The sequence below is a fragment of the Astatotilapia calliptera genome, chromosome 19 (genome assembly GCF_964374335.1).
Source record: "Astatotilapia calliptera chromosome 19, fAstCal68.1, whole genome shotgun sequence".
NCBI classification, from domain to species: domain Eukaryota; kingdom Metazoa; phylum Chordata; class Actinopteri; order Cichliformes; family Cichlidae; genus Astatotilapia; species Astatotilapia calliptera.
Window position 1 is genome coordinate 27,999,913 of NC_137440.1, and position 13,695 is coordinate 28,013,607.

The 13,695-nt window shown below is 41.9% G+C and overlaps 1 long non-coding RNA gene across 1 annotated transcript in view; it reads right to left on the reverse strand.

Moving 5' to 3' along the window:
* Positions 1-1,969: 1,969 nt before the first annotated feature.
* The window catches only part of LOC145422594 (uncharacterized), a 51,409-nt gene continuing 39,683 nt past the window's right edge, over positions 1,970-13,695 (reverse strand). Inside the window, exon 3 of the long non-coding RNA XR_013903908.1 lies at positions 1,970-4,577. This is a non-coding gene — a long non-coding RNA (uncharacterized LOC145422594). The remainder of the gene's footprint in view (positions 4,578-13,695) is intronic.

Sequence of the window (13,695 nt, forward strand, 5' to 3'; positions counted from 1 at the left end):
AGAAAGGAATGATTCTTTTGGTGTGCATGTTTACCTAAACTGTTATAAAATCAATGTAGTGACGTGTCAGTTCATAAAAATAGCTGTTGTTACTAGCTGAACGGTAAAAAGGAGGGTAGGATTGGCCACACGAGGACCACACCAGGTACCAGCTAAGTAATGAGAAATTAGATCTGGCTCGGTAAAAACGTGCAAACTAATCACCTTTCATGCAGTCGGTCTGTTTGCTGCTGTTTGAAGGAGGACAGGAGATCGAAATGGTGATGACACGCAAAGCACATTGGCTATCATGAACTGCTGTCCACATCTGTGTCTGTGATGTGACCGAAGTCCATCGCATTTCTGCAAAGAACACGCTTCAGCTCGTTCCATTTACGACTGCGTGGCGCAATGTGGCACAACCTCAGTCTGGTAATAAATATTTTCAGCTCGCTTTCTATGGGACAATGAAAGGCTGTTGTGTCATGGGTGTCTCAAGCTTCACGCGTCACAAAGGTCAAGCTTTATCAATCTCCAGAATACTGCCGGCCAATTATATGGAGCTCACCGTAAATCTTATCATCTGTAAGTTTCAAAACCTTGATGAGTCCAGAGGCCAAAGGCTGTGCCTTTTCTTGTATTTACTTAGGGCAGGTAAATTGGAGAGCCAGCAGCTGTAATGGAAAATAGCCTTGGAGACACTTGAGTGCCCGAGACGAAGAGAATAGCAATTATTCTGGAAAATCAATTTTCAACCCAATCTTTCTCCCTTATCGACCACAGAGAAGGTGACAGGAAAATTTATACCTCGGACTGTATTATGGGCTCTTTGCTTCTGCAGAAGCGCTTCTTATTTTTCTTGACATTTAACTGCAGCTGAGTATACCCACCTCTGCTGACTTACTCCTTTTGTTAATGTATATTTTTTAACTTTCTAGAAGCCCATTCATTATTACTGTTTTAATGTGCTAATAGAAATCATATTGGTTTCATGGTTTAAGAATAGGGGAAGCGTGAGTTAGATCCATAATTTGTTTTAGTTTTGCCTGTATATCCCACCACACAGGATTTTAAATCAATCAAGGCGCGATTAAAGTATAGACTTTCAGTTGTAACTGCAAGAAGGTTTTTGCAAACATACTGTATTAACTGAATTACAGCTTTTTTTTGTATGTGGATCAGTACATTTTCAGAGGCTTAAAATTAAGGAGACAGTTGACTTAGGAGCAGTTTAATGGGTGTGCCAAGTTTGTATTCTGTAGCTTTTAACTGCAATTTTAAATATGAGGCAAAAGAAATGTGAGCAAGGCCATTATCAGGTTAAAATATTAATAAAATATATCTAACTTTAAGAATTGCGAAACCAACGGCCTATCACGTTCTTAAAGAGAAGGAATGTGCTGGTCTGCTCAACAAGATCAAAAGGCCTGAAAACCAGCAGAAGACAATTAAAGTTTATGATGACAGAATTATTTCCATGGTTGAAAAAAAGCAAATTCACAATGTCAAGAAAATTTGCAAGGAAATCACGCTCTACAATCCTTTGTGGACAAAAAAATAGGAGGTGTACAACAAGGTGAAAACCACTGGTTACGTTCAAGAACAGGAAAATGAGATTAGACTTTTCCAAAAAAACACCTGAAAAATCTTTCAAAGGCTCTGGAGAGATAAAACCAAGATGAAGTTATGAAGAAACACATGGGGAAGAATCACATCACATCATGGGTCAAACATGGTGAAGGCTTATGACATGGGCATGTACTATATCATTGCCAGTGGAACCAGGTGACCAGTGCTTATTTATCTTTAACAGGGTTGATTTGACTGCTGATAGAAGCAGCAGCAGGAATTGTAAGTGTATGGATTTTTACTCTCTGCTCAGATTGAGCAAAATGCTGTGAAACTGCATTGTGAAACAGATAATGACCCTAAGCATACTGCAAGAAAACCCAAGAGTTTCAGAAGGCAAGGTCAGTCACCTGATTGCAGTTCAATAGGGCATGCTTTTCAGTTACTGAATACAGAAAGACCAACAAATAAGCAGCAACTGCATCCTGCCAGAGCTGCTCAAGAGAGGAAACACAGCATTTGGTGATGTTCATGGGTCCTAAACATCAGGCAGTCCCTGAGCGCAAAGGATTTACAAGAATTAAGAACAACCCTTATATTTAAAATTATGTTAGTTTGTTTAATTACATTTGAGCCTCTGGAAACAAGGGTGCATGTATAAAAATGGCTGTAAATCCTTAACAGTTAATCTGCAATGTTTGTTAAACCCCTTGAATGAAATCTGAAAGTCTGCATATTAATCAGTGATTTAAAATGTAACATGATGGTGTTGGTGTCTTTATCCAACAAATTATGGACCTAACTGTATTTGACAAGTAAATCTCCAAAGAAAATGATACCTAAGCTGTAGGTGCTGCTGTTGCCTATGTTTTCCATGTGTGTCTGTTGGTCCAAGCAGGCTCACACACATGTACCTTGTGCCATACCTCTTTATAATTATTCCCACAGTCTTATCTGTGTTTATTTTGCTACTGTGAAAAGCTTACCGCACCAGCATTCTTTGCATGTCACTCCCCGACCAAGATTTATCACTGTGTTTATCCCATTAATATGTCAAGGCTCTATGTAAACTGGCTTCAGAGTATTGCAGAATTCATTTTCTCTGGCTGTCTATCACAATGGCTTGTTTTATACATCTTTTACTCTTAAGCCTGCATCCATCTGTCTTGCCTGTTGTTCAGTTTTGGCTGACACAAGGGAGAGTTTCTGCTCAGTCCTCATTTTAATTTCTTTCTATACACTTTGTGTGTACATTAGCAAGTGACATGCAGGGAAAATGTAGGTATTAATATATCACGTGTGTGTGTGTGTGTGTGTGTGTGTGTGTGTGTGTGTGTGTGTGTGTGTGTTTTCACATCACAAAGATGTAAATCACAAGTGGCAGTCCTCTGATACGGACTAATAAAACTCACTGATCTGGAAGCGCTAAAGGCTTTTTCAGCATACACCCTGCAATGCAGCCCAGTAGCAGTTTCTCTCTTTTGCACACACACTCACACACAAACACACACACACACACACACATAGACTTCCCCCTGAAGACTACTGTGGGGCCATTTTCAAGATTACCCATAACTCCTCAGGAGGGAATTCATAATATGTGTTGTCTGTTAACGACGCACACATAAAAGCACACACGTATGAACACGAGCACAACCACACAATCAGCATGCGGAGAAAAAAAAAAAAAAAACGCATAGATACACATGTTGCCCTCCCCTCCTTTACCTTAATATCCTGACACAGCAAAGGAAAGGGGGGATTGGAGGATTTACAGTGCTGATTCTGAGAAGTAGCATTTGCTTTTGGTTACCAGGGACCTCTGATGGTTCAGGAGGCGGTGCATCGTACCCCCAATAACTCCACCTTGGGTACTTCTCTGTCACCTCCTCCCTCCTTCGCCCTCAAACTGGAGAATCAAAGTGCTTGTGTGTGTGTGTGTGTGTGTGTGTGTGTGTGTGTGTGTGTGTGTGTGTGTGTGTGTGTGTGTGTGTGTGTGAGTACTGACTGTTGAAACAGATGCCGGTGTGTGTGTGTGCCACCTATGTCAACATGGCCGGTCTCCGGACCTGATGCTGCTTGGAGATAGGACCCTGCCCACAGAGCCATTGAGTCTAGACTCCAGATGTGTTCCTCCACACACACACACACACACACACACACACACACACACACACACAAGTACCAGTGCCGGTCCGAAGTAATAATTCTACCAGATGACAGTCGTTTACTCGCACACAGAGCTCAGTATGGATAATAATTTCTATCTTGTCACTCTTAAAAAAGATTAAATAATCACATATTTTCTCATTTATGACAACAGAGGCCATCTTCAGTGTACAGTAAGTGGACTGTCTAATTACAATTGAATGTAGTTAGACAGTCCAATACCAGTGACGACCATAAACCACACAATCTATTCCCAGCATGGATTTTACACATAACCTGTAACCAATGCAGGCAATGCGATTGCAAAGACAAACTTTATGTAACTGTTTATAAGTTTTGCTTAACATTTAAGTAGATATCAAATGTGCTGTTCCACAGTATTGCACATTTAAATTACCCACTGCTTCTTCTGAAATAAACAGAAACATATGCTGGCTGCATATGCTCCACACTGCTTTATTTAGACTGTTCTATAGCGACACGACAACAAGAGTGTTTTTGTGAAAAAGACACATGGGTAAATTGCAACTGTTATACAAAACAAGACTTGGGAAGAGGAAAAGTAAAGAGTAAAAGTGTTCAGAGCACAGATGCACCCGCTCTCTTGCTATCTCCTGTGCTTGTGGGTATACTGCCGATCCAGCTATTCTTGTTGGTTTGTTAATTGTTTGTCACCCACCAGGTGCCATCTGTCTGTAGTCCCACAGTCCCCGAGCCATGTGGGCCGGCCTGCCTGGCGCCTGCCAACGTCACTGACCTGCAGCAACCGTCCACACCTCCGTCACACACCTCCTGATCCGTCTGGGATAAATAGCTTCTCCCTCAACTTCTGTGCCGCCATCACGGCTTCCCAATCTGTCCTGTGTTAGAAGTAGAAGAGGGAGGGGGGTGACAGGAAGAGACAGGGAGGGAGGGAGGGAAAGAGAGACACAAATAAGAGGAAGGAATGGGTAAATGGATAGAGAAATGCATAGTGTGAGAATGAACAAGACACAGAGATAGATGTGCGCAAAGATAAAATGGCCTGTTTGTGCTTCCTGATCTGTGTCATTTTGCAGAAAACACAGTTCAAACATCACAGGCTGCTACAATAACTCTGCAACAACTGTCGCATTTGTGTCTACAAGCCTTGCATACTGTGGGTGCCAGATCAACAATCAAATTCTGATTTCATTATAGCATTATTTTGCACAGCACTGACTGCACCTCTCTACTTTAGGAGACACACCAACAGGCAAGGGAGGTCACCTTCACCTGGGCCTGATGTTGGGGCAGCTGCTTGTTGAAAAATGAGATCAGCTGCTTGCTCACCGGGATATATACTGCAGTCTGGAAGTACCCAGGGTCTAGTGTACCAGGTAGCATACGGTGGGCCCCGTACAATAAAGACAGGGTGAACAGCCCCCTCTCTCCCAGCCTGTCTGCCTGCCTACCTGCCATCCTGGGGCATGTTGGGTCACCTTGACAACTGGGCCCAGTGAGGGGAGCTGCACCCCACTTCAGGGCAAAGAAGAAGGCAGTATGGGTAATGAGGCGTTGCCATGCAAGTGGAACAGCTTTTGAATAACCCCATCCGCACACAGATACACATACACACTATTCTATTTGTGTTTACAGGAGGAACAACAGCTTGTAGAAGAAACCTCTGCGGAGTTGTTGGTCCAGGAAGAAAGAGATTCATGGGCATCATGGTGGAGGTCAGCTAGTCAGGAGAGAGTTCATGCACAGATAACTTCAATAAAGCATCTAAACGTGATATATGACGTATATGTGATGCATGAAAAAGGATTAGCGGGAGTGCTTTGGTATTATGTAGAAACACCGGCAGGATGTGAACCTATTGTTGTGTCAAAACTCCCTCATCATAATGAAATACTTGTAAAGGTTACAGTGTTTCTCTTCTTTCCAAACTGAAATTTATGTTTTGTGGACTCACTAGATTCAGCTCAGAAAACTGTAAATCCAGGCCAACGTAATGTTTATTTTAAAGGAGGAGGAAACACTGGATTTTCCTACCCAAGCAAACCTAGTTATAATGATTGTCAGAGGTGAGGTTTAATCATTCTACATCTTGGTCTCATAAATTTGGGGAAGGTACAGTATTCCCTCATGTTGACTCAACGTTAAACATTCACTAATAGCCTCAAAAACTGTGCAGTGTCCCATGAAGCCAATGGAATCCTGTGAACGGCAGAACAAGACCCAGTGGGACTTTCTGATCACCTCTACACACAGAGACTCACAGTCAGTGTAAGGTACATTTATAATCACCACCACAGATGTACTAATTGTTACTGAATGCAGCGGGCATGCTCTAACGGTATAGCTAGTACATATCTAGTTTCTTTGGCAGGAGAGCCAATGAGACAAAGACAAACTAGTTCATGAAACAGCATGAAGTAACATATTGCTGACCACCAGCTGCATTTGTTTGAATGGAATAAGCCTGCAATCCATGTATTAAAGCAACATAATACAAAGTAGTTGGAGTGTATATGCTTCAATCTAAAGTATGAACACTGCATATGGGTCATCAAATGTGTTTTTATTTATTTAATTGTTCTTCATGCTCACATGCTTATAGTCCTTGAGTGGTGAATATATTAACACGAAGCGACTTGTGGACTTTAGTTTCTTATCTCCTTGCAAAAAAGAAAAAAGATTCCACTTCATTATTCAGCCATTCCTTCTGTTTGCAATTGGAAACAACCCTTTCCCAGTATAAATTGCTAAAACTCTTGGAAACCACATAGAAATTCCACAAATGCATGCACTATATCGTATTAAGCTGTAAAGCCATATTGCAGAAAAATGGACCGCAGAAGGAGTTCATTTCTTTTACAGGTTTGTAAAGATGATGTATGATAGCAGGATGAGTGTTCTTTTTCCTCTTAATACATTATATACAGACACACACATATACATATATTTATTTATTTTACTCCTGTCTGTCCACTCTGAATGCTAGTTAATCTCCTGCAAACTTTGCTACAGATGCTGGCAGATCGGTTTGAAATGATTATGGGAGCCAGACCCGCTGTCCAGCTTTCCAGTAACACTCCTACATGGAGATGGAACCAGAACTTGGGCTGAGGCTGAGACTGGAGCTGGTCTGCCAGGGGATGGATGCCAACAGGCCCAAGAAATTAATACCAGCACTGGGGCCTCACTAAGGTTCAACATTTAGCTCTCGCTGGAGCAGAAAAGACGACATGACCGGCAATGATGTCACCAGAAAAGGTGGCTTGACTGAATGCTAGCTATGGTTCACCTGGAACAAACAGGGGGAATTAGTTCCCATCAATGAGAAACACCCCAAAACAGAAACATGACTTATTTGAATATACGCCTCAATATAAGGAAAAAATTAGATTTACATATAAAACCATGTAATTTCTAAATCGTCCCATTGACGAACCATCTATGAAGTCCATCTCTTGGACTTCATTCAAACTAAGAAAACTCTCAGTCTAAGCATTACTTTTCTGTTCAGCAGCAGCATTTCTATGATCCAAAAGAAAGGGAGTGGAAGTGTAGCAACAATGACGAGTGAAACTGAACCACAGCTCTCAAACCAAACCACAGCTTCCTGACTTTTGCTGCACCCATCACATTAGACTTCAGTTGCCAAAAAAAAATCTGATTTACTTTGACACAACATATTAATCACCCCCCGAAGGGGAATTACAATATTATTAACCGCTGGAAAAAAACCTGATGAGAAAATGAGTTGATAAGATACAGATGCACGTTATGAGGACCATCGTGGATTTGACGCTCTTGGCTTCTGTCTTTTGGTTTGAAGACACAACGGTTTTGACTATACTGTAAAAACAATAAAATCAAATCATAGTCACTTTCTGTCACTGCACATTCGCAGAGAGTTAAGCGTTGCCATCATTTCTGTGCTTTTTAATGAGCTCTGGGGACATTACAGGCAGTTTATAAGCTGCAATCGTGATCCTCTGTGTCTAATCACAGCAACGATGGTTTAAACATCAGGAAATCATTTACATTGCTCTGGCTCAAGGGGAGTTTCAAAGTATCCAAGTAAAATTATGATAACAGAAGACTACTTACACACTCGAGTGTGCACACGGACTGTTTTACAGACCAGACTAGCTTGCGTCTGTAAGATATAACTCAAAATGTGGTGTCTAAATACTTTACAGGGAACTGAATAGATTAATGGATTAAGAAAAGACAACCATTTAATTGCATTTTAAAGCTTCTGCAGTAAAACAGGGTATGTAGCCATTTTAATCTAATGACTTCATCATTCAAAACAAAAGCCTTGTAATTAATCTGTAACTCTATAATTGACTTGTAATAAATTTATAAAACTTTTCATCCCTGTTAAAAAAGAAAAAAAAAACAACTTCAAATGGGAACAAACAATCAATCATCTCAATGTCTGTTGCAATACTGATGAACCGCAACGGATTCCTGTCAAAGAAATGAAGGCCAACATGTTTCAATAAGGACGCTTGTTTCTTCTTCCCATAAATATGTTATACTTGGTTATGCCAGTGCTGGAAAGCGTCCAACTCAAGCCATGAGACAACATATTTTGTGTGGGCTAGCTAATAATGTTTGCCCCCACTGCTTCTATCTGTCCCTGCCCTAAGAAAAGAAAAAAAAAACACTCTAAGAGTAGGAGGATTTCATGTACGTTAACGGGAAACTTTCATTTTGTAATGGAAGAATGGAGTCATGGTGTAGAGTAAAAATAAAAACTGCAAAAAGAGAGAGCTTAAGCCAGCCTAGTTCACAGTGGGATAAAGAATTTCGCTCACTGACCCTTTTAATGGAAACCGACACTGAACATTCAGCTGGGGGAACAAATACACAAAACGGCAGAGCTGCTATTTTTCTTTTTCCACTCCGTTTTGCTTTTTTTAACCACCTAACACTCCCCGATGGCGCACTGTCCTAAAACTGACCAGCCTTGAAATATGACGAGTTTAATATGTCCTACATCACCGCTGAGCACGATTGAGTTACAAGAGTAACAACTGGTCTTTCCCAGACTGCAGCAGAGCACCAGAGCCCACGGAGGAGCAGTGTGAACATAACCCCTTGTCAAAAGGGTTCAAAGCCAGGAGGAGACAGAAGTCTGAAGGAATGGAAAAAGTGGAATAAAGGGGGAAAAAAGCTCCTTAAAGGAAGTAGACTTTCAGGTGGGTAGGGATTCAGCATAGCTGCTCTGATGACAGGTAAGGATAAGAAGAGTAGTCGCTCGTCACAATATTGCAGCGCTGGCGGGTGGGTGGGCCACGAGGGGAGGTAAAAATAGAGGAAGGCAGGCGGGGGGGGTGTGCAGGAGGCAGGGCAGCCTTACCGGCGCTGTCACCAGCCCCTGCGTGTTTGGATAAGACCCATGGAACATGTGGGGGAATCAGCATGAGGCATCACACCTGGAGGAAAAGACAACTAAATCCAACCCCCAGTGCAGCAGGCCCTGGCTCCACCAAGTCTAGCCAGCATCTGGAATGAATATCTGGAGATGCAGTCGAATTCACAGCCTCTTCCACGTGCGCTTCTCACTCTACCACTGTTTTTCTTTTTTTTTAATGTACAGTGTAGGTTGTGGAGACTCACAGAGGAATTGTGTTTATAAATAAATGCTTTTTCTCGAACTTGGTGTTATCCCATCTGCTTGGCAGTAACGGTATTGTGTTGTCAGTAAACTATAATACACTTTTTTTTTCTTATAATTGCTAGCTTCCCTTCACCCCCAATATGCTTCCACTTGACTCCTCTTGGCTTTAGCAAGTGTACAGATGCCAGCAGTTTTTGGTTACAGTAGCCTCATTCTTCTTTTGCCATCTTTTAGCACGTTTCAAAGGAACAATGTGATCCACTCACAGTCAATAACAGAACTTTGTATATACCCAAGCATATCTTTTGATGTTTCCAGGGTAACGACGTGCTTTCCTGGACTACAAGTTTAAACTGTTAGTGCCTGACAATAGATGAGAAGCCACCACCGCTGCCCACGACCTGCACGACGCACCACAGTGGCTGTGTTTTATGGATGTTTGTGTGTATGTGTTTGCATATGCTGTTTGTCACGGGCCCATGTTGTGACTGGAAGAATCCCGGGCACAATGTTTGTTTACACGGAACCGCTCACTCACCCAAATAATCAGCTGCTGTGGACCTTTCTAATCCCTACACAATGTCAATGGAGCCAGGTTGAGCTGGCGACAGGCGAGATAAGATACTCAAACACAGCCTCTTGATCTACGAGCCGCGGCCTCTCCTTCCCACACCCTCTGTCCCCCCTTTGTTTCCTCTATTGCAATTCCCAACGTGACACGGATTTGAAGCTCACGGGATGCATTCAGAAAGCGGGCCCGCTTGGCTTCACTGTGTCGCCTCCCTCTACCTAGCTGGTCAGCTGAATTTTTGTTTTGGGATTTTTCTTTTTGTTTTCATCCTTTTTGCACGTTCTCGCAGCGCAACGTACAAGTCAAAGCAAGCTGCCGTGGTCTGAAGAAACACCCACTCGCTTGCAAAGGAATGCATATCTGAATTAGTGTATTGTTATGGTTTTGGCTACGTCGGTACTCACTTTGCAACTCCCGGTGTGCGAGTGTGATTCTGCATGCGTGCTCGTGTATACACTGATAGAAGTATGTGGCGAAACATTCATTAACATTCCATTCATGACCTCGGTATTATGTCCACAGTGACAGAGAGCATATATTTGCCTTTCACACCTCTTGCATCGGATGAGGGGAAATGATAGAGCGTTATGTGTGTCAGTGTGTGTGTGTGTGTGTGTGTGTGTGTGTGAATGAGATAGAGGGACAGAACGAGGGAGAGAGCAGCAGGGGGACGGATAAAACACAGCTCGCTGATACAACATAATCTATCTGGAACCATGTCTCAATATCACAATATTTCACACATTTACGTATCACAAATGTGGCAGTGGCAGCCTTCTCCTCAGATCAGTGGAGTTATTTCTGCCTTGTGTGCTGGATGCTGCAGGGCCGAGATACAGTTTGCAACGGCACAGATGGGAGAGGCTATAGCATCGGTACCACAGTATCACATGCAAAAATGTTTGGTATGTTTTAACACAGATAAAGCTGACATATTCCGAGGCGTTTCGCAGACAATACCCATGAAGGAACAATCTCCCATCTGGCAGTGCAGTCTCTCTAAAATCCTCTCTGTCATGCTCAATGAGAACTGGAGAGACAAAACATTCTCTGTCTGTATATCAGTCCTTATCAAGGCTGTACCTTGGGCCTTGTTGGATATCAGCAAAACATCACCCCGCAGGGTTAGGGCCTTTTAAAAAAGGAAAACCCTGCACTTTATGTAGTAGCTCCAAATTTATAAACATCTCTTCACGGTTTGACGCTATACAGAAGCAGTTTATGTATTCGTCCCGAGGGTATAAGTATGGGATTGGATAGCAGCATAGTGGACAAACTTCTTAGCTCTGGAACCACATGTACAATTTCCCGGTTAGGATCAAATCGATCAGCTTTACACTGTGTCCTCTTCCCTTCCCACGCCTCAGTAAAGAAGGATTACTTTCTGAGGCTGGGTTACCCGCCACCCTTAGGAGAGGAATGCCAATGAAGTCACTGCTGTACTGCTTCTCTCCACATGATGGTGCAGAGGACAACTCTCCCCCCCTGACGGCATGAAAGCTCACATTCATCTTTAGGTCGTTACATATGTAGATCCGTGCACACAGACGCACGTGCTGAAACACGGACGATGTATTGAGAGGGATTATTTTGAACTACATCAACAAACAATCCGCCCGCCATCTGAAATACTTATTTTCATGTATATAAATTGAATTCATTACGTTTGCGCTGTTTGCACTGAAGAGATGCGAATTTGTGTAATGGCTTAAGTTGAGTGGGCATTTTTAATTAGTTTTTTTTTTTTCATTTAAAGCTGCGTCCTCTTTCATCTCCTGCTGTATGAGGTTACTGTCTTTTAGTCAGGGAACAAAGAGCCGTACCACTCAATATGACCCACAATCTGTGTCTTTGCATGCGTGCGTCTGTGTCCTTCCTGTCTCAGTGTTGTCACACCTGTACCCTCTGTCATGATGTTATCAGACCCTAAACACCTGCTCCACAGTCTAAGGTCACCAGCTACATAAAGTAAAAACTGCCTCCCTGGCACAGTGAGACGGGCATCTGAAAATACATTATTTTGTGTGTAAATAAAAAGAGGTGTGCTTCTGTTCTATAGTTATTTATATGCAGCTCGTGTCACCCAGCACATCAGTCACAGGTGTCATATAATCCAGAGGATGACCTTAATAGTGGGAGACGGGGATGAAGAGAAGCAGAGTAAGGACACATGCAGGGACACATTCTTGTGATGTACACAGACTTTACGCTCTACAGTACCTGCTTTGCTTTTAGGAAAGCGCTATACAATATAAATTTCTCACTATGTGTTTAGATATTAAGTTCCCATCTTTAGCAACGTAACTAGTAAAGCAAAGTAAAAAGGTACTTTGATTTCACAGTTTTTAAGTAGATATATGATTATTTTGAGCTCCACGGTTTTAAAATATTATTAGTATTGGATGCTATTCTCTTCACAATTAAAAAAAACAAACAACTTTAATTCTACTAAGCATTGACACAGCACAATTGCTTATAATCTTTTTACACATAGAAAAACAGCTTGCAAAAGTTAGTGGAAATGTGAGGATCTGCTTAGCTACATTTAGCATTAGCGTTAGCAGGAATTGTAACTTCTCTTTTAAAGCAGCAAATTGAGAAAGATTTTAATTTCTGAAGTGCGGAGTCACTGCAGTTACACAAATACAAAAGAGAGTCGGATACCTGGTATTGTTGCATGCTTACATTGGGTGTTGTTATTATCATTTTCTTCACATTACTACGCATTGCTCCATTTTATTCTCATTAATTTGAAGGTCAGAAAAAATAAAATACATGAAAAACAATTTACTTTTTACCTTCTCCTGAAAACTGTTTGGTAAATTCTGAGGTATTTTTATGTATTTCCAAGGTAGTCTGGATATGGTGTGTAAATATCAACCTCACAAGTTAAACAAGTGTGAATTGTTTAAAGCAGTTTCACCAGCACTGCTAATAAGTGCATGACTTAGAAATTTTGCGTTTTGCTTCTATATGGCACCACAGTGGACTTTATCAAACAATCATGATGTCACTGAAGGGCACACTTTCGTTTTTTTTATATAATGCGCCCCATTTTCAGAGGCTGAAAAGTAACTTGGCAATTGAATCCCTTTCATGGCAAGATGAGGTCCATTCTTTTGCTATTTTAATATGATTCGCATCCCCCAATGAAAAAGACCTAACTATTTTTCAAGAATGGACATGTCTAAGTGCCAGAGCCACGTATCAGCCTGATGACTTGTAAAAGGGAGCTACTTCAACTACGTCCAAAAGTTCCTTGCAAAATACTCAGGAAAACTGTTCCAGGTAAATCTGGAAACAATCTGGCTTCAAAGGAGGAGATGCAAACAGATAGTGATGTGTGACCAAAATGTAAAAAAATGACTCCATTGATTGTCGCTGGAGCACTTGCTAGCTGCGCTCACTAGCTGCACTTGCTAGCTGCACTCCATATTACAGAAAGCGCAAAGGGTGAATGGAAATGAATGATTCAGTCACACAGTGAAAAGGCAAAACTTAAAAGAGCAGGTTAAAAAGCTCAACCCAAGATAGAACAGGTAGAAATGTTGTGCTGGTTTCTCACCTTTCTCACTCACTATGTGTTAATAGACCTCTCTGCATTGAATTATGCTTGTTATCAATCTCTGGCTCTCTTCCACAGCATGTCTTTTGTCCCGTGTTTCTTCGCTCACTTCAAATGGTCGCGGCAGATGGCCCCGCCCCTCCCTGAGCCTGGTTCTGCTGCAGGTTTCTTCCTGTTAAAAGGCAGTTTTTCCTTCCCACAGTCGCCAAAGTGCTTGCTCATGGGGTCATATGATTGTTA